The sequence below is a fragment of the Equus caballus genome, chromosome 14 (genome assembly GCF_041296265.1).
Source record: "Equus caballus isolate H_3958 breed thoroughbred chromosome 14, TB-T2T, whole genome shotgun sequence".
Lineage (NCBI taxonomy): Eukaryota > Metazoa > Chordata > Mammalia > Perissodactyla > Equidae > Equus > Equus caballus.
This window is the reverse complement of record NC_091697.1, coordinates 17,271,927-17,290,651: the sequence shown is the minus strand read 5'-3', so window position 1 is coordinate 17,290,651 and position 18,725 is coordinate 17,271,927. Positions and strand designations below refer to the sequence as shown.

The 18,725-nt window shown below is 42.0% G+C and overlaps 1 long non-coding RNA gene across 1 annotated transcript; it reads right to left on the bottom strand.

Annotated features, from left to right (window-relative positions):
* Positions 1–246: 246 nt before the first annotated feature.
* LOC111767706 (uncharacterized) lies at positions 247–5,440 on the bottom strand. Its single transcript, XR_002799484.2, has 2 exons — positions 5,305–5,440; positions 247–1,504 (listed from the first exon to the last, which is right to left on the bottom strand). It is a non-coding gene; the product is annotated as an uncharacterized lncRNA (long non-coding RNA).
* Positions 5,441–18,725: the final 13,285 nt, after the last annotated feature.

Below are 18,725 nucleotides of genomic sequence, written 5' to 3'. Positions count from 1 at the left end.
AAATAGAAATATTTCTACTCCTTATAATCTAAGCTGAGTCTGGTGTCAAGGTGCTTGGGTGCTGGTCTTGGTTTCAGGGACCAGTTTTCATAAACCCCGACCAAATCCTTTAAAGCATCTCCTTGTGTAGGAGCAGTTGAAAAGTACTTTGGGGAAACAATCACAACCATTACTCTGAAACCATAATTATAACCTTATCATAATTCCTTTGCCTTTTTTGAAATGAGTTTTAGACGAGAACAACCCTTTATAATTATTAGAAACATTTTAAAGATTTTATTTTTCCTTTTTCTCCCAAAGCCCCCCAGTACATAGTTGTGTATTTTTAGTTGTGGGTCCTTCTAGTTGTGACATGTGGGATGCCACCTCAGCATGGCTTAATGAGTGGTGCCATGTCTGCACCCAGGATCCGAACCAGCGAAACCCTGGGCCGCCGAAGCAGAGCACGCGAACTTAACCACTCGGCCACAGGGCTGGCCCCTATTAGAAACATTTTGAATAATTGTCAGTGATAATCTTTATTAATCATAAAAAAGGAAATACATTATTAATCTTTCAAAGTACCATCTCTGATCTTCTGCTAGGTGTGTGACTGTTTTTCACCTCACTTTTGGACAAAGTGTGGTCCACACATGCCGCTCCCAGCCTGGCCCTCAGAACCATGGGAGAATTTAAGTTAAAGGCGGTCCAGCACTGCCAGCAAGCACTCATTAGGTATTGTCTGGAAACTGTTCAAGGCAAATGTTTCTTAAAAAGCGGCCACCAGTTTCTGGGAGTTAATAATCTACTTCTTCCCGTGCCTCCACTCCGAGTGGTCTCACTGCTGTGTGGCAGTCTCCTCTGTGTTGGGTCAAACACCGATCAGTGACTGTTAATGCGCTGCCCTTTTCAGAGGACTGACCTTCTAATTGATCAGATCCATCTGAGGTCATGTCTGGGGGCATCAAGCTTGCTTGCTGCGTTCTGACAGTGCCTTCTTGAGTGGGTGAAAATAATCGGGTGCAGTGTAGGAAGTGGGTGTGATGTATGAAGTGGAGCAGCTTACTCAGCCGCAGCCCAAAGTGAGGAGAATATTCCAAGAAAACATTTTGGTTTACCTTTTTTCTGGGCTTTGTCAATACCTGGAATACCATATGCACTTTGTTCCAGGGAAGAGATGGTTGGTCTGAGAGACCTGAAGACTCCAGATTCGTCTTGCCTCCCTCAGCCTGGGATACCACCTCTTCCTTCTCCACCCACCCAAGTCTTTAGAAGTCTTCTACTACCAGCGCACATGCACCCCTTCCCTGAACCCTCAGTAGCTGTCAGCACTGATCCTTCTTGGACATGTATTGGAATTCATCGTGGTACAGTTGCCTTAGTCTGCTCCTCTCCATGTCCACCCCACCCCCAGCAGACTCTTGAGAGAGTGGCGTGAAGTGTGAACACTGCAGGATGTAGCAGACGTGAGCAGCCACCGGGGAAAGTTTTAGTGAAGCTCTCTGGAAATCCTCCCAGGGAGGCTCTGAAATCAAAATTAAGAAAGAGAGGTAGAAAAAAGAGAGACAAAATATTGAAGGTTTAACCTGATAAATTTTGAGAAAATGAAGAAAGAAATGCGATATAGGAGGCAGGACTTTGGGTCTAAACCTGAGTGAAATTTATAGATTCCAGTAAACCAAATCCCTAGAGAAGAGGTACAGCCAAGAAAATGTTAGAAACTTGGTTGCAAATTGTATGAGTTTGAACCAAGAGGGCCAAGTTTGTGGGGTAATGGAAAATAGAATAGGCATTCCAAGAATGATACATTGCTTTCCCATTAAGAAAGTAAGGAAGTACCATCTGAACAGTGAGTGAATATGTATGGGAAAGCACAGGTTCAGGCCTATACCGAGAGACATCATGGCCCAGCGTTACACGCACACTCCAGGGTCTGCTGCCTTGGGTTTGACGGGGTTCAGGGCAGGCAGCTCCAAGATGTGCCACTCTGGTATGCAGATTATTTTGAGCTCAAGACATAGAGGATCAGAAGACTCAGGAAGAATATTTGGCCTTCCCCTAAATTGCCTGAAGGAATTTGAGATGGAGGGCCTGATCCAGGAAGGAGCTAATGCCCCGAGATAACTATAGTATAATGTCAAATAGGTGTGCTAGGAAAGGCACCAACAAGCCCATCTTATCGAAGTCCTGTCTCTTGGGCCACATTCTCTATGGGGGGTCCCGTAAACAGTTGTCTAACAAACATTTGCTTTCCCATGTCCATGTGGGTTGCCTTCCTCCCCTTTGAGGTCCCAAGCCACTACCCCAGCATCCTCCTTTGTCTTTGGTTGAGATGATGTTTAGGGGGGTGGCTTTGACCATTGTGGCGAGTTGCTCAGTTTTGCCTAAGTTTCTGTCATGTATACATGTCATTAAACTTTGTTTGATTTTCTTCTGCTAACCTACATTTTTAATTATTTGACCAGCCATAAGAACCTTAAGGGAAGGAGCCGGGGAATTCTCACTCTGCCCCTACAGGTTCAAATGTCAGCGCCACCACAAAGCTCTGTGCCCATGGGCAATTCTTAATCTCTCTATGCCTAAATTTCCCCACCTGCCAAGTGGGAAATGAATAATGGCCACCTTGTGTATGCTTGTGAAGACTGGAGGAGTTGCCAGCAATGGTGCCTGGCACAAAGTATCATATCACATTATTTTATAGTATAAAATTTGAAAGATCTAGTTGGTAATTTATTTGGAACAAATAAGGAAACTTTAGGGATAACCTGATCAAATCCTCTGTGATTCCACAGATGATGAAACAGTGTCATTTATATGACCTTTATAAGTCACTTCAAATGCATTTTATTATCTACTAGTCTCTTTGGGTCATTCTTAAATGGGTTCTTATGTATTTAAATCTTGTCTTCCAGTATGATTCTTGAATACAAGAACTTGTGTCTTAACCTTATGTGACCCTAAAAGTGTGAGACACACATAGCAGAGCTTAGTAAATACCTGTTAGTTTTTTTAAAAATACAAAATTTCAAATTTATCCCAATGGCAGCCATTTACACATTAGCAATAATTAGTGAGTTTGGTTTTTTTTTTAATGCCACTTTGGAAGACCCAGAGAGCCCTGGCAGAAAGGTCTAGATAAGTAAGTGTTAACAAGGGAGAGAAGGCCCCAGAAGGAATTGTGACCTGGCAGCAGATCTGATGGGTCTTGGCAGTGTCAGAGGGAAGAAGCTGTGTTTACTGAAAAAGTTTGATGAAAGTAAAAGGAGGGGACACCCAGGACCATGGCCCATACTTTCCACCTGCCCGCCTTGTCCAACTGCAGTCGACTCCACTTCATGTGCTGATTTCACAAATGTGGAGCTCTTGTCCTTGCGCTGCTCACAGCCCATTGGAGAAACAGACGTGTCAACAGCCTCACAACAGAACCCAGGCCATGAAGGGAGACCCTGCTGGGCCTGGGAACTCAGGACCTACCCAAGCCGTGACCAGGAGGCGAGGTTTATCCTTGTTCTTAACCAAACGTTAAGGGGACAGCCCAAGCGGCAGGAAGGCAGGGAAGACCACAGTGCTGCACTACACCATCCGTCTGTGAGCGATTTCAGACAATGACCAATTTTCTGCTGGGGGGCAGAAGGGAGAATAAGAAGAAAAACCAAGTCCAAAGGTCCTAATTCTGCGGGGATGAACAGCCTTGCCCTATGTGGACAGAGTGTGCTCTTTGATGGAAAGGCAAGACTTTTCTTTGGAATGTATAGAACTGGAGGCAGGAGGAGGCTGGGGATGTAGGCTCTGGAGGAATGGAGTTGAAGCTATTCCCCATTCCCCCTGTAGGCCCTCCCTCAGGGAGAGGATCACTTGTAGAGACTGGAGTGACTGCAGGAGGGAGAGACTGGGGTTCTGTTCAACAGCTGCATAGGGCTGGCGACTGTCCCTTTGCCTCTGAGCTAGAGGTGGCAGTGGAACAACCTTCATCCCCCAGGTTTGGATGCCGAGGTTCCACGAGGACCTGGGCGTCAGGTGGACATAGCAGGAGCAGGGTTTGTGCCACCTTGCCAATTCCAGTGCCCTCAGAGGGTGTCCACCAGGTGAGTGAACCCTGCAGGGGGCTGCTGGGTATGTGGGCAGCAGTGAAAAGCCAGATGTCCTCCTTCCTCCCAGCAGCAGCTCCCACATCCTGTCCCGCCTGGACCCATCCATATGATTTAGCACCTTCAGAGTAAAGGGACAGGGCATACAGCCAGTTGGGTTGCCAGATAAAACACAGGACACTCAGCTAAATTTAAACTTCAGATAAACAAGGAATTATTGTTATTGCATGGGACACACATTAAAAAAAAAAAAAGATTCCTTGTTTGTCTGAAATTCAGATGTAACTGGGTGTCCTGGTTTTATTTGATTGTTTGCTTTGCTAAATCTGGCGATCTCAGCAATAGGACGGCATGCTAAGTGAGCCTCAATATTTGTGAAGATGGAATTAAAGTAGGAGTGGCAGCTTCCACAGATGGCACTGAGCCCTCAGGATCCAGGTTTGGTTACTGATTCCTAGGTGACAATACCCTCTCCAAGCAGTGAGTCCCTCTTCCCTCTAGGAACTTTGGGACAACGACAGAAAATAAATTTTCTACACTGGCTGGTTTGATTGGCCAGCCAAAGCAATAGGTAATAGCTCAGGGGTTTCAAACAGCCAGTCACAATTCTTACAGATTGTGAATCCAGGTCATGCCAGCATTTTGGGTAGGGTAGGGTAGGTGGTAGGGCGTAGGGTGGAGTAAGGGAGGGCATCAGAGTGTTTGCCTGTATTTTGTCTCATAAACCTTTTGTGTCTTTGGGTGACTGTGTGGACATGGCTACGATATTTGTCACTGTAGTCAGGGTCTGAAGTGTTTGCAAGTCACTGATAGGACACTGAGACCTGCAGGGCGTTACTGTGAAGACTGTGGGATCAACAGTCAGGATGAGTTAGTGTCACACTCACAGGTTAGGGTGAGCTTTGCCTTCTTCTGGAAAAATCACCCTTTTGGAACCATCTTACCTTTTCATGGAATCTGCAATCCCTGCATATGGGTGGCCAATGCTTCATTTAAATCGGAGTTTCCAATTTTGTCATTTTGTTGTAATCACTTACTAAAAGCATACATTGGAATCTAACATTGTTGCACCCAATCTTGGGCAATAAATATAAGTGATCATGTGGGACTAAAGGCACTGCTCAAATGGCCATGTGACTTTTCAAACTTACTTTATTTCCTTCTCTAAAGGGAAAGTCTTTCAACTTGGCTTAATTCCTCAGAGCTATACCAAATGGGTTTGAAAGTGTCAACTTACTTCACTTTCTGTCTGGCTCTTCTTGGTTGCAATCTACCACCGTTCACCTCTGAAAACATTGTTCTCTTCCCTCCAGTTTATAATTCTCTCTCCTCCTTTGTATTCGTTGGGGTGCTCCAGAGAAACAGACCAATAGGATGTGTATATATATAGCGAGAGAGAGAGAGGGAGAGAGAAAGAGAGAGATTTATTTTAAGGAGCTGGCTCATGTAATTATAGAGCCTGGCAAGTCCAAAATCTGAAGGGTGTGCCAGGAGAGCACTGATGCCTCAGGTCAAGTCCAAAGGCTGAGTGCTGGCAGAATTCCTCCTTACTCAGGAGAGGTCAGTCTTTCTGGTCTATGCATGCCTTCACCTGACTGGTTTAGCAGCATCTCAATAGGAAGAAAGCTCCCTGCCAGTGTTTACCTCTCACGCGGTTTTGCTATCTCCTGGTGCTTGAGTTGTCAGCATTCAGCATGTCCTAGATGTGTGCACCCTACTTTTCCATGAGCCGTCATTGATGAGCCATGGAATGTCACACATTTGAACAACTTATTTAGACAGTCCAGAGAAAATCCAAAGGGAAAGAGGAGTGAGGAGGAGTGCTAAGAATAAAGAAAAGGTGGGAGATGGCAGGAAATGATGCAAGGAGAAAAGGCAACAGAAATCAGATTTTCTACTAACTTGCTTTATGTTCCTACTCAGTTTATAAATTAGCATCTACATTTATGACTCATTGGATCCAACTTTTCTGATCCTCTCATCCAGCAGAGCTGCAGATCTCTTTATTGGGTGGAGCTGAAGAAGCTTTAAAAGGGGGCCAAAGCCACAGGGAGACGTGTTATAATGAGCGAAATGGTCTTCTATAAACTGAGTGCTGCTGAAGGCTGGAGACAGTAAGGTAGAGGTTAGCAAACTGTGCTCTTCTGAGCCTTGGTTTTCTAGTTAGTCAACTGGCTAAACCACTACATGAAAAGACCCCAAACTCACTGTCTTTAACAAGACAGGCCCCCATTTCTCTTTCAGGTAACAGTGCAGATGGTGGGCAGGTGGGTGGTCCATAGCAGTAATTCCACTGTTCCATGTGGTCACCGGGGCACCAAGGCTGGCATGTTGGCTTTGCCATCATCGATACATGGTATCCACCTGTGGGTCCAAGATGACACTCCAGTTGTCTCCTTTCCCAGCCGGGGGTGGGAGGGGGTGGCAGTGGAAGCAGAGGGCCAAGAGCTTTCTTTTTATGGACATCACCTGAGAGTTGCCCTTTTATTTCTGCTCACATCCCACTGGCCACAGCCTTGAAGGGAAGCTAGGCATGTGCCCAGCCAAAACTCTGCTGGGAGGGGTCTGATTGCTAAATAGAAGAAGGTGAGGCCGGAAGTCTGGGAGTGGTTAGTACCTTCTGTGGCATCTAGTTCTTTGGAGGTGGTTCCCATCCCCCAAGAGAGTCTGTAAGACCCAGTGGGCAACACCTCAATCTCCCACTCTCTACTTGAGAAGTTCCACTTTCATCTATTTTGGGGTTCTCTCTAAATTTCTGTCTGAAAAATAAGTTTCTCTGCGTTAAAAAAAGTTTGAAGAACGTTTTAGGGAAGATTAGCTTGTCAAGGTGGAAACAAAAGCTCAAATCAGTGAAGTGACTTAGCCAAAAGCACTCATTATACCTCGGAGCTGCACCTGAACCCCGTGGCCACAGCTGTTCTGACTCGGGAGCCTGAGGAGAGGGTAGTGGTATTGTCAGGACCCTCCTCCTCACATATCAAGCTCATCTGCTGTCCCACCCTCTCCCCACCCAATTCCTCTTCCACACTCATACCAAACAGTTCTCAATCTCGAGAGGAAATAAGAATCCCAAAGTTGAAAAATCCCATCTTGCTTCAGGAGTGCAGTCACTGGTCAGTGGTATGTGACTCAAGCAAAGTCTGCTACCTCCGACTTCTAGAAGTTTCTGCTGACTGGAATGCAGACAAGATGTCCAGATCTGGGGCAGCCTTCTTGGGCCACAGGAAGGAAACAGCCCAAGAGAGAGGTGGGTCACAAGATAATGGGAGCGTGGATCCTTGATGATTGCAGAGCCACCATGGTGAGCCTAGGCTGCTGTTCTAGACGTCATCTTGTCTAAGCCACAGTCATTTAGGGTCTCACTTAAAGCACTGATCATCATCCTAATTGATAGGGGAGGAGGGGGTGGAATACTACTTTCCAGCTGTCAAAGATAAATAAAGCAGGACACTAGTTAAAGCAGCAAGAACAGATTTTATTCAATGATTATTGCAATAGGGAAGAGGGTTCAGCGTGAACTGAAATCAACTTCAATTTGTGTAGAGGTAAGGGCATTTTAAAGGGAGAAAGAGGAAATAGAGAGGGTGAAATAAGGGATGGGCCAGCAGAGTCAGGAAAGGGGAAATGTACATAGGGATTTGCTGACAGGCTCCTATACTCCTACAGAGACTAGGAGACACGGACCTTATCTTTAAGGGTTGGCTGGAACAAAGAGTAATTCTTCTTGCAGCCTTGAGTTGTCCCAGGCAGGAACTTAAGGGGGCTGGAGCAGTCATCCTAGGGACATGGCCTTGAGCTGTCAGAAACCATGCTAGCGTTCATTTCAGTCTCTTGATGCAGGGTTTGGGCAGAGTGCCAAAGAGCTCTTCCTGCAGTATTTATAAACCCACCCCACTCCCATATCCGGGATCTCTGTGGGGCAGCACCAGGACACCTCAGCCCTTAGGATGGTGGGAGAGCAAAACTGATCCGGAACTTCAGGCTCCTGGCTGAACTGCCCAGCCCTCTCCTCTGCACATGGGAGATGGGCCGGCTGGGAGAGGTGATCAGACGTGAGTCGGGAGAAGAGGAGCTGCAGTTGCCATCACCCATCTTCTAGGTTTCCCTCGTGTTTTTATACGTTAGAATGGGCCTTTAGTCAAAACCCAGGTCCCTCAGCTTCCTAGAGCTACAGAGCAGGGTGTGGGACGATGGGGTCTCACTTCTGACATGCACAGAGCAATGGCTGGAACGCAGGGCAGCCCGGATGCCCTGAGCTCCTCTGAGGTGGGAACTCAGACAGCCCTGGGGGCTTCAGCACCTTGCTGCCTAACAACTCCTCTCCACAGCCCACCTCCAACCCCTACCCAGTCCTCAGAGCACTTTTCTTCTCTTTCACACATGTCCTTGACCCTACTTACCATGCGGACTTGCTGGTGCCTTCCAAGTTCGGCCTTTCTCCAGCAGTGTGTCTGCCTGTAACTTTCTTCCTCCTCCTCCTTTGCTTGGCTAACGCCTACTCAGCCTCAGCCCCCAGCTGTCAGCTCCAACACTGCCTCTTCATTTTGTCTTTCCCTGAGCCCACAGACAACTCAGTCTCTGCTCCCTCCCACCTCTGGACAGCTACCAACATTGATTCTCTGTCTTTGTGGTGACCCGCTTAACGGTGTTATACGCTGGGAAGATGCAGCATAAGGTAGGGATTCTCTCACTCTTGCATCATCCCCAGCACCAAGGAGGGGATCAGTAAATATCAATTAGATAAGTGAAAGTGGAAACCTGACTGAATGGCGGAAAAGAGGTGTTGGGGGGAGAAAAGTGAGGTCCGAGCTGTCATGTACTCTTTAGTGAAGTCTGATAGTGGAAGGAGGCAGAGGGATAAAGAAGTAGTTTGATGGTAGAGCAGAATGAAGGGAAGGCTGACTCAACACGGGTCAAGGCCAGTATGTTTGAAAATGGAAGATAAGGAGCCACTGGAGAGGAGAAAGTTGGAAAAGGTGTTGAGGGCAGTAGAGTTGAAGAAAGAGACCTAGTTTAGAAAAGGGAACAAGAAAGAAAGGAAAGTATGCCCAAAGAGACCCAAGAAGCAGGTATCCCAGGTCTTAGGTGTACCTGCCCTGTACCTCTTGCTCAATAAATGTTTGAAGAGGAAAGGTGAAAAATTGTGGCTGCCTGTTTTAGATGACCTCAGTCTTCTTATGGAAGTAGGTTAGGTCCTATGAAAAATGGGCATTAGGAATCAAGGCCCTATGAAGAAATCTTCTCTTTTGTTAGTGTATCAGTTAGAATTAACTAATTACTACAACAAGTAGACCCAAAATGCAGTGGCTCTACAGTTTAGTCTCTATGCGATAGAAATTGAATTCTTGCTCACTTAGCTGTCCAGGATGGGTGTTCAAGTCAGTGGGTGGTTTCCTTCTTGGTGCTCATTCCAGCACCCAGGCTCCCTATTCTCTGAGGTCCCAAGAAAGCGGAAAGAACACGCCGAGCATGCAAAGGAGGTTATCACAGACCTGGGAGGGAAAGAACTCACAGTTCTGCTCACTAAGAGAACTTAGCCACATGTCCTCACTCAGTTGCAAAGAAGGCTGGAAAATGCAGTCTAGCTGTGTGCCCACAGGAGAGGAGAATGGAGTTTGGCAGATAAGTGGTCTTCAGCACTCTGATAGGCAGAGTAATGGATCCCAAAGATGTCCACATCCTAATCCCCAGAACCTGTGAATATGTTACCTTACATGGCAAAAGGGACTTTGTAGATGCTTAAGATCTTGAAATGAGGATGTTATTCTGGATTATCCCAGTGGGCTCCAGTAATCACAAGGGTCCTTATAAGTGAAAGAGGGAGGCAGGAGAGTCAGTCAATGGCAGGGTGATGCAGCTTGATAAAGACTGGTCTAGCCATTGCTGGCTTTGAAGATGGATGGAGGCCATGAGCCAAGGGATGTGGGCAGCCTGTAGAAGCTGGAAAGATAAAAATCCACAAATTTAAAAGGCCAAAGAATCCCAAGCAGGATACTATTAAAAAGAAACAAACCACACCTAAACATACCAGAGTAAAACTGGAATAAACCAAAGGCAGAGAAAACAATCTTAAAAGAAGCCATTAACAAAAGAATGCATTAAACAGATGAAGAGCTGACTGCTTGCCAGCCAGAGTGGAAGTCAGAAATTGGTGGATTGATGCTTCCATTGTGAAAAAAGAATATCATGCTCAACCTACAATTCTATTCCCAGCAAAAATATCTTTTTAAGAATGAAGGTGGAATAAAGCTACTTTTCAGCAAACAAAAATTGGAAGATTTTACCTATAACAGGACAGAACATTCTAAAGGATGTTTTTCAGACAGAAGAAAAATGACCCCACGTGGAAAGCTGGAGAGGCAGAGCAGAATGAAGAGTAATGGAAAGTAATTAAAATACTAAATATGTGGATAAATCTAAATAAACATTTGGTGTAGAAAACAATAATAATGTATTTCAATACATATCTATATACCTTTATATATGTATATGTATAATTAAAATTCACAAAAGCAATAGCATCTAAGATGAGAAGTAAATAAACTATTCTAAGATCCTTACATTGTCTAGGATGAAGATAAAAGTACCAGTTAACATTAGGCTTTGGTAAGTCAACACTGAATCTTTTAATTCCTTTGCCATTATAAGAATAGAAGTGTATAACTTCCCAAACCAATAGAAGGAAAACTTGAGTAACAGAATAAATATTAATAGAATTCTAACAGAATAATTCTAACCTATTCTGAAAGAAGGCAAGAAAAGAGATAACAGAACTTAGATCAGGGTGGATAAATAGAAAGTAGTGAATAAGATTTCAACCCAAATATATCAGAAATTATACATTAAAGGCCTAATGTTCCTGTTAAATTATCAGACTAGATTAAAACAACAACAATGACAACTATATGCTCTTTCCAAGAATCACATCTAAAACAAGGATACAGAAAAGTTGAAAGTGAAAGGATGGAAAGAGATATACCATGTAACAGTAATCAAAAAGAAGTTGATTTATTAATACCAGAAAAAAACAGACTTTAGGTAAGCAAAAGGCATTACTACAGATAGAGGTTTAGTTCTTAAAGTTTCAATTCAGCAGGAAGATACAATTCCATATTTGTATGCACCTAATAAGATGACCTCAAATATATAAAGCAAAATTCATAGAATTATGAATAGAAATAACAATTATCTCAATTAATATAATAAGCAGATAAAAATTCATTAGGAGCAGAGAAAATCTGATCTAATGGCCTTATCTAGATGACTGCATCCAGCATCTACAGAACACTTGTTCTGTCCAAGTGCCCGTGGAAACTTCACTAAGGACAAACACACACTGGGCCATAAGCAAATCTCAACAAATTTCAAAGGATAACAATCACATAGCATATGTTTTCTGACCAGAATGCAATAACAAAAATATAACTAGGAAGTCCCCATATGTTTGGAAATTTAAAAATATACTTCTAATAATAAAGGCCGTATATGACAAACCCACACCCAACATCATACTCAATGGGGAAAAACTGGATGCCATCCCTCTGAGAAGAGGAACAAGACAAGGATGCCCACTATCATCACTCTTATTCAACATAGTACTGGAGGTTTTGGCCAGAGCAATTAGGCAAGAGAAAGGAATAAAAGGAATCCAAATAGGAGTGAAGAAGTGAAACTCTCGCTATTTGCAGACGACATGATCTTATATACAGAAAATCCTACAGAATCCACTGGAAAACTAATGGAAATAATTAACAACTACAGTAAAGTTGCAGGGTACAAAATCAACTTACATAAATCAGTTGCATTTCTATACTCTAATAATGAACTCACAGAAAGAGAAATCAAGAATACAATTCCATTTAGAATAGCAACAAAAAGAATAAAATATCTAGGAATAAATTTAACCAAGGAGGTGAAAGACTTATACAATGAAAATTATAAGACATTATTGAAAGAAATAGAAGACATAAAGAAATGGAAAGAGATTCTATGCACATGGATTGGAAGAATAAACATAGTTAAAATGTCCATGCTACCCAAAGCAATCTACAGATTCAATGCAATCCCAATCAGAATCCCAATGACATTCTTCACAGAAATAGAACAAGGAATCTTAAAATTCATATGGGGCAACCAAAGACCCTGAATTGCTAAAGCAATCCTGAGAAAAAAGAACAAAGCTGGAGGCATCACCATCCCTGACTTCAAAATGTACTACAAAGCTATAATAATCAAAACAGCATGGTACCAGTACAAAAACAGGCACACAGGTCAATAGAACAGAACAGAAAGCCCAGAAATAAAACTGCACATATATGGACAGCTAATCTTCGACAAAGGTGCCAAGAACATACAACGAAGAAAAGACAGTCTCTTCAATAAATGGTGTTGGGAAAACTAGACAGCCACATGCAAAAGAATGAAAGTAGACCATTATTTCATGCCATATAAAAAAATAAACTCAAAATGGATCAAAGATTTGAAGATAAGTTCTGAAACCATAAAACTCCTGGAAGATAATATAGGTAGTACACTCTCTGATATCGAACATAAAAGGATCTTTTCAAATACCATGTCTACTCAGACAAGGGAAACAGAAAAAAATAAACAAGTGGGAGTTCATCAGACTAAAGAGCTTCTGCAAGGCAAAAGAAACTAGGATCAAAATAAAAAGACAACCTACCAATTGGGAGAAAATATTTGCAACTCATATATCTGACAAGGGGTTAATATCCATAATATATAAGGAAGTCACACAATTGAACAACAAAAAAACAAACAGCCCGATCAAAAAATGGGCAGAGGTTATGAAAAGACATTTTTCCAAAGAAGATATACAGATGGCCAATAAACACATGAAAAGATGTTCAACATCACTAATCACCAGGGAAATGCAAATCAAAACTACACTAAGATACCACCTAACACCCATTAAAATGGCTATAATCACTGAGACTAATAATAACAAATGTTGGCAGGTGTGGAGAAAAGGCAACCCTCACACACTGCTGGTGGGAATGTAAACTGGTGCAATCACTATGGAAAACAGTATGGCGATTCTTCAAAAAACTAAAAACAGAACTACCATACAACCCAGCTATCCCACTACTGGGTATCTACCCAAACAACTTGAAATCAACAATCCAAAGTAACATATGACCCTTATATTCATTGCAGCACTATTCACAATAGCCAAGACATGGAAACAATCCAAGTGCCAATCAACTGATGATTGGATAAAGATGTGGGATATATAAATGGAATACTACTGAGCCATAAAAAAAGACAAAGTCATCCCATTTGCAACACGGTTGGAGCTGGAGGGAATTACGCTAAGTGAAATAAGCCAGACGGAGAAAGACAAACACCAGATAACTTCACTTGTATGTGGAATATAAACAAACACATGTACAAAGAAAACAGTTCGGTGGTTAGCAGGCGAAGAGGGATTGGGTAGAGGAGAAGGGGAGCACTTATGTGGTGATGGACAAGAAATAATGTACAACTGAAATCTCACATCAATGTAAACTATTATGAACTCAATGAAAAAAATATACACTTCTAAGTAACCTATGGGATCTGTTGTGATTATTTGTCCTTTCTGTTTTTTGTTTATCACACCAGAGGTTTATCAATTTTAATACTCTTTTCAAAGTACCAACCTTGACTTTTGATCCTCTCTATTGTGTCAAGTTTTGCTCTCATCTTATCTCCTTCCTTTAACTTTTAAAAATAAGATAGATCATTAGCCAATTTAACAGTAATGTTTGTATGAAGATTTACAGAATACAAAGTGCTTTTCCTTTAGTCCTTAGAAGTAACCTTGTGAGTCACGTCTTTTCCCTCATTTTACACATGGGGAAAGTATAGACAAGAAAAAAAACCCATAATTATTGCACTCACTGGAATATTTGCCCTGGACTTTGCATCCAAGACCAGAGGAACTTCTCCAGCCGACCCCAGGGCCTCCTCTTATCATTTGAGATCTTAAGGGATACTCACCCAAAACAGCCATGGTTAAGGTAGGAGCCTGACTCTCACCAACCCTTCCTGCATTAATCTACAGCACATCTATTGCCAAGAAAACACGAGGGGAAGTGAAATGTGTACCGCATGAGTGGGTAGGCTGCCTAAACTGGAGAAGCAAGTGAGAAGCAGCCCTCCCCCCTCAGCACCGTCGGTCACTGGACCAGAGCTGGAAGCTCCTCCTGCTGGCCCCTTTTGAGCCTGGCGAAGCAAGGCATGTCTGCTTAGAAACAACATATTGCTTGCTTAGAAGTAGGATACTACTGAGTAAACAGATCCAAAAAATTGTATTTCTCAAATCGCGTCTCAGGTTCTATCTATGTGTGGGTGGTTCTTGGGGGATTTTCTTGGCCTTCAGATGCGGCTGCCTTCTACTGAGTGTCCTGATGCTGGAGTCCTGGGATGGGGGCCACCACACCGTCACATCTAACTTCACACACCCTTATACAAATGCTTCTTATTCAAGACTAGCTTCTAAGGGCTCTAATAACACTAACTTTTCCAACCCTCATTATAACCTATGAGGTCGCTACCATAATTGTCCTAGTGGGACACAGATGAGGACACACAGCATAAAACCAGGTTTAGTTTCTTGCCTAAAGTCACCTGGCGGTAAGAGTTCTCATTGAAACCTGGGCTTCATGGCAGAGACTGTGCTCTTGGCCAATGAGCTTTGTTACTTCTCTACACACGGTTCACACAAACTCCTTCCTGAGCATAACCAATACTACCAGCCTGAGAAGAACTGCCAGGTCTAAACAAGACACTCAGTGGAAAGAAGAATCGAGTTAAAGTATCGTGACTTCTTTCTCCATGTCTCCAGGCTGAGGTGCTCCGCTGAGGCTGGGGAAGAAGCATGGAGAGACCGCCCAGCCCAGGGAATCCCCTGGGGGCAGTTGTACCCAATTCCTCAAGGTCCTGATGCAGACAGACTTCAGGTTTCCACTGTATCTCCTCAGCTAACTGGTCCTTAGGTGACCCTCTGTCCTTTCTGAATCCCATGAAGGAAAAGTTCCCTTGCATTGAGTGACTGGTACTCAGTACCATTTCACCCTTAGTCTCTGTACATAAACCCACATGAAATTATTTTTCAGGCTTTCACTTTCAGACATATTTGCTAATAGAAATGTAAAGTGCACGCCTACGGAAGGCTTTTCCATACTCACTGTTAAAGTTTTCCCTTCCTGCTTTCTTTCTCCTCTCTCCTGTCTCCCCTTCTCCTCTTGCTCCTTTGAATTCTATAAGGACTGAACTCACTCCAATCTTTCCCATGCTCCCTGTATCCTTAAGATGTGAGACCTTTAGTAAGTTATGGTAAGTTATATTTTTCTAGGAATTTTCTCATTTCACCTAAAATTTCTAATTTATTGGCATAAAATTATAAATCTTATTAATATCTGTAGCATTTCTAACATCAAACTTTAGAAATTTTCTGAGACTTCAAGGGAACAAGTACTTTATTCAAACTGTTGCAACAGGGAAAGTTCTCAAAGGGAATGTCTCTCCAAACTTGAGGAATGGGAGGTGTTTTATGGGGGAAATACACAAGAGCAGCAGCGCCTACTGCAGTTTTGGTGGGCTTTGGTAGAGTAGCTATCACAATCTTACAGAATGAGTTGTGTTTCTTCGTGGTTTGGCTCATCTTATCCTGTTCTTGGAATTGTTGACTCACGGAACTCAGAGGGAATGGGTTATTCTCTCACTATCAGGGAGCAAGGAGGTCAGTCTATGTTCAGACAAGAAAATTTTACAGTTCTCCATATTCCTCCTTTTTATTCTTGACTTTCGTTATTTGTGCTTTCTTTTTTTCTTCATCAATCTTACCAGAGGTTTGTCAATTTTATTAGTCTTTTCCAAAAAATACACACACACATTTGGCTTTGTTGATCCTCTATGTTTTTCTACTTTATAAATGTCTTTCCTTGATCTACTTATTTTAACTTTTCTGGGATTTATTTTGATTGTTCTAACTTTTTGAGATGGTGCTTAGGTGGTTAATAGGTTTCTGTTTTCTAAAATATCTTTAGGCTATGAATTTCTAAGCACTGCTGAAGCAATATCCCACTGGTCTTGCTATGTAGTATTTTCACTATCATTCAGTTCAAAATATTTTCTTCCTTAAACCATGATTAAGAAATGTTATGTCAATATCTGAATGTAAGAGAATGTCCTAGGTATCTTTTTATTATTAATTTCTAATTTAATTGCATTGTCACAGGTCATACTCTGTATGATTTCAATTTTTAAAAATTTGTTGAGACTTTATGGTCCAGCATATGATCAATTTCTTCCCCCAGCTTTATTGAGATATAATTGACATGAAACATTGCGTACGTCAGTTTTTTAAAACATTTCGTGTGCTTGAATAAAATATATTTCCTTAAGACACTGGTACAGTGCTTCAATCTATGTCCATTAGATTGCTTTTGATCATATTGTTCAAATCTGTAGCTTTACTAAGTTTTAATCTGTTTGTCCTATTAATTACTGAGAGAGGAGTCACAAATCTCCTATCATGATTGTGGATTTTATATTTCTCCTTTGAATTCTGCATGTTTGCCAACTCTGGAAGTATGTCATTAGGTAGATACTAAGGTAAACCTGTTATGTCATCCTAATGTTTTCTCTTCCCTGAACCTTTTGTTTTAATGTAATGATGCCCTTTATCTCTAAGAAAGGTTTGTGCCTTAAAGTCTCTATTTCATCCAATATTAGTAGAGCTACACCAGTTTCTATTGGTTACTATTTGCTTCATATAACTTCCTCGCATTGTTTTACTTTCAAACTTTGTGTGTCTTTGTATTTAAGGTGAGTCTCTCATTTGCAGCATATGGTGGAGTTTTGTACTTCTGTCTGTTATGATCTGGATGTTTGTATTCCCCCAAAATAAACATGAAATAGCAACCTGAACAGACTAAGACACTGTCTATCTTTGTCATTTAATGAAATTAAATATAAATATTGATATTTTTGGCTTAAGATCGACCATCTTGTTTTCCTGTCCCACCCGTTTATTTGCTTTTCATTGATTTTTTAACTCACTTTTTGTCTACTAGTATTGAAATTATACATTCTATTTGATGGATTCCCCTAGATTTTACAATATGCGTGGGATTAACCAGAACCTTTACGCTCATATACTTCACTCCTTTTTACTCCCTTGTGTTATCTGGTATTGTAAGTCTATCTTATTTTAACAACTCTAGATTTTTATTGTTTTGTATAAAATGTCCATTTACATTTGCCTAAATATTTCTTACCCAATTTGCTCGTTTCTTTTTGTCTCTCAGAACCCCATCTGGGATCCCTTTCCGTATGAAAACACATTCTTTAGAATTTCCTTTATGGAGGGTCAGGAAGGGATAATGAAACAAATTTTTTTCTTAAAATGTGCTTGTTTTGTCCTCATTCTTGAAAGATATTTTCACCAGGTATAACCTAGAGGTTGACAGTTACATTTTCATTTCACTCTTTTGGCTTCCATTGTTGCTGTTGAGAAGTCTGTTATTCCTCTGAGGGTAATGTTTTTGGCTTTAGCTGTTAAATTCTTTTTTCTCTTTGATTTTCTGCAGTTACACTATGTGTGTAACAGGTGTGATTTTTATAAATTAATCCTGTTTGTATTCTTTGGGATTTTAAATCTGTACACTTGTATTTTTCATCACCTCTCGAAAATTCTCAGTCCCATTCCCTTTGCCCCTTTTCCTGTCGTTGCCTTCTGATTAAATATGTGTTAAACTTCCCAATAAAACCTTTCCTCCTCTGCATTTCCCCGTATTTCTCTATCTCTGCGCTGCACTCTGGATAATTTCTTCACCCATACCTTTCAGCTCACCAATTCTCTTGTCACAATCTGTTACCAAATATATCTTTAAATACTTTAAGCTGTTTTTGCAAATGTACCTGATAATTCAATATGTGAAGTCTACAGCGAGTTTGTTCTTCTCTGCTGGTTTCCAGCCATGTTGCCTTTCTTCCTTATGTGCCTGATTATCTTTCCTTGCTTCTTAATTGCTCCTGAAAAATTACCTATAGGGGTTACCCGAGGTTTAGACAGAAGAAGTGCTCTTCCAAAGAAGTTTTGTGTTTGCTTCTGTCAGGTCTCAGGTTATGTTCACCTGGGTTGTAAGGGTTGGTTAGTGACCAAAAAGTGTCAGGCATGTTTTCTTTTCCCTTTTACTTCTACTGCTCTGCTCAGTAACGACGCTACTGTCTCCACAGTCCCTTGAGGCTGGGGGATGGGTTTACACCTGGTTTATCTTATCCCGAGGATGTAACACTTTGGGAACCCAGCTTAACTCTGGAAAGGTCTCCTGAGTCATCACCTCAGGTGGGCCTAACATGACCTTCTGTCTCTCTCACGCCCTGTGGCTGGTGAAGTAGCGTCCAAATGTGTAGCATCAGCAAATGGCCTAAGGCATAAGCAGATTTGGTGTTCCCCTCTCTGATGACAGGATCCCATTTTTAAAGTGCCCTGGCTGTTTAAACTGCAGTATCTTTTCATCCTTAATACTCTTTTGAGGAGGGATTACTATCTATATACTTTTAAATGCAGTCTTTATTCATTGTTTTTGGTGGGAAACTGGCCCAAATAACCTAACCTACCTTTACCAGAAAGTATTGTCCCACCTT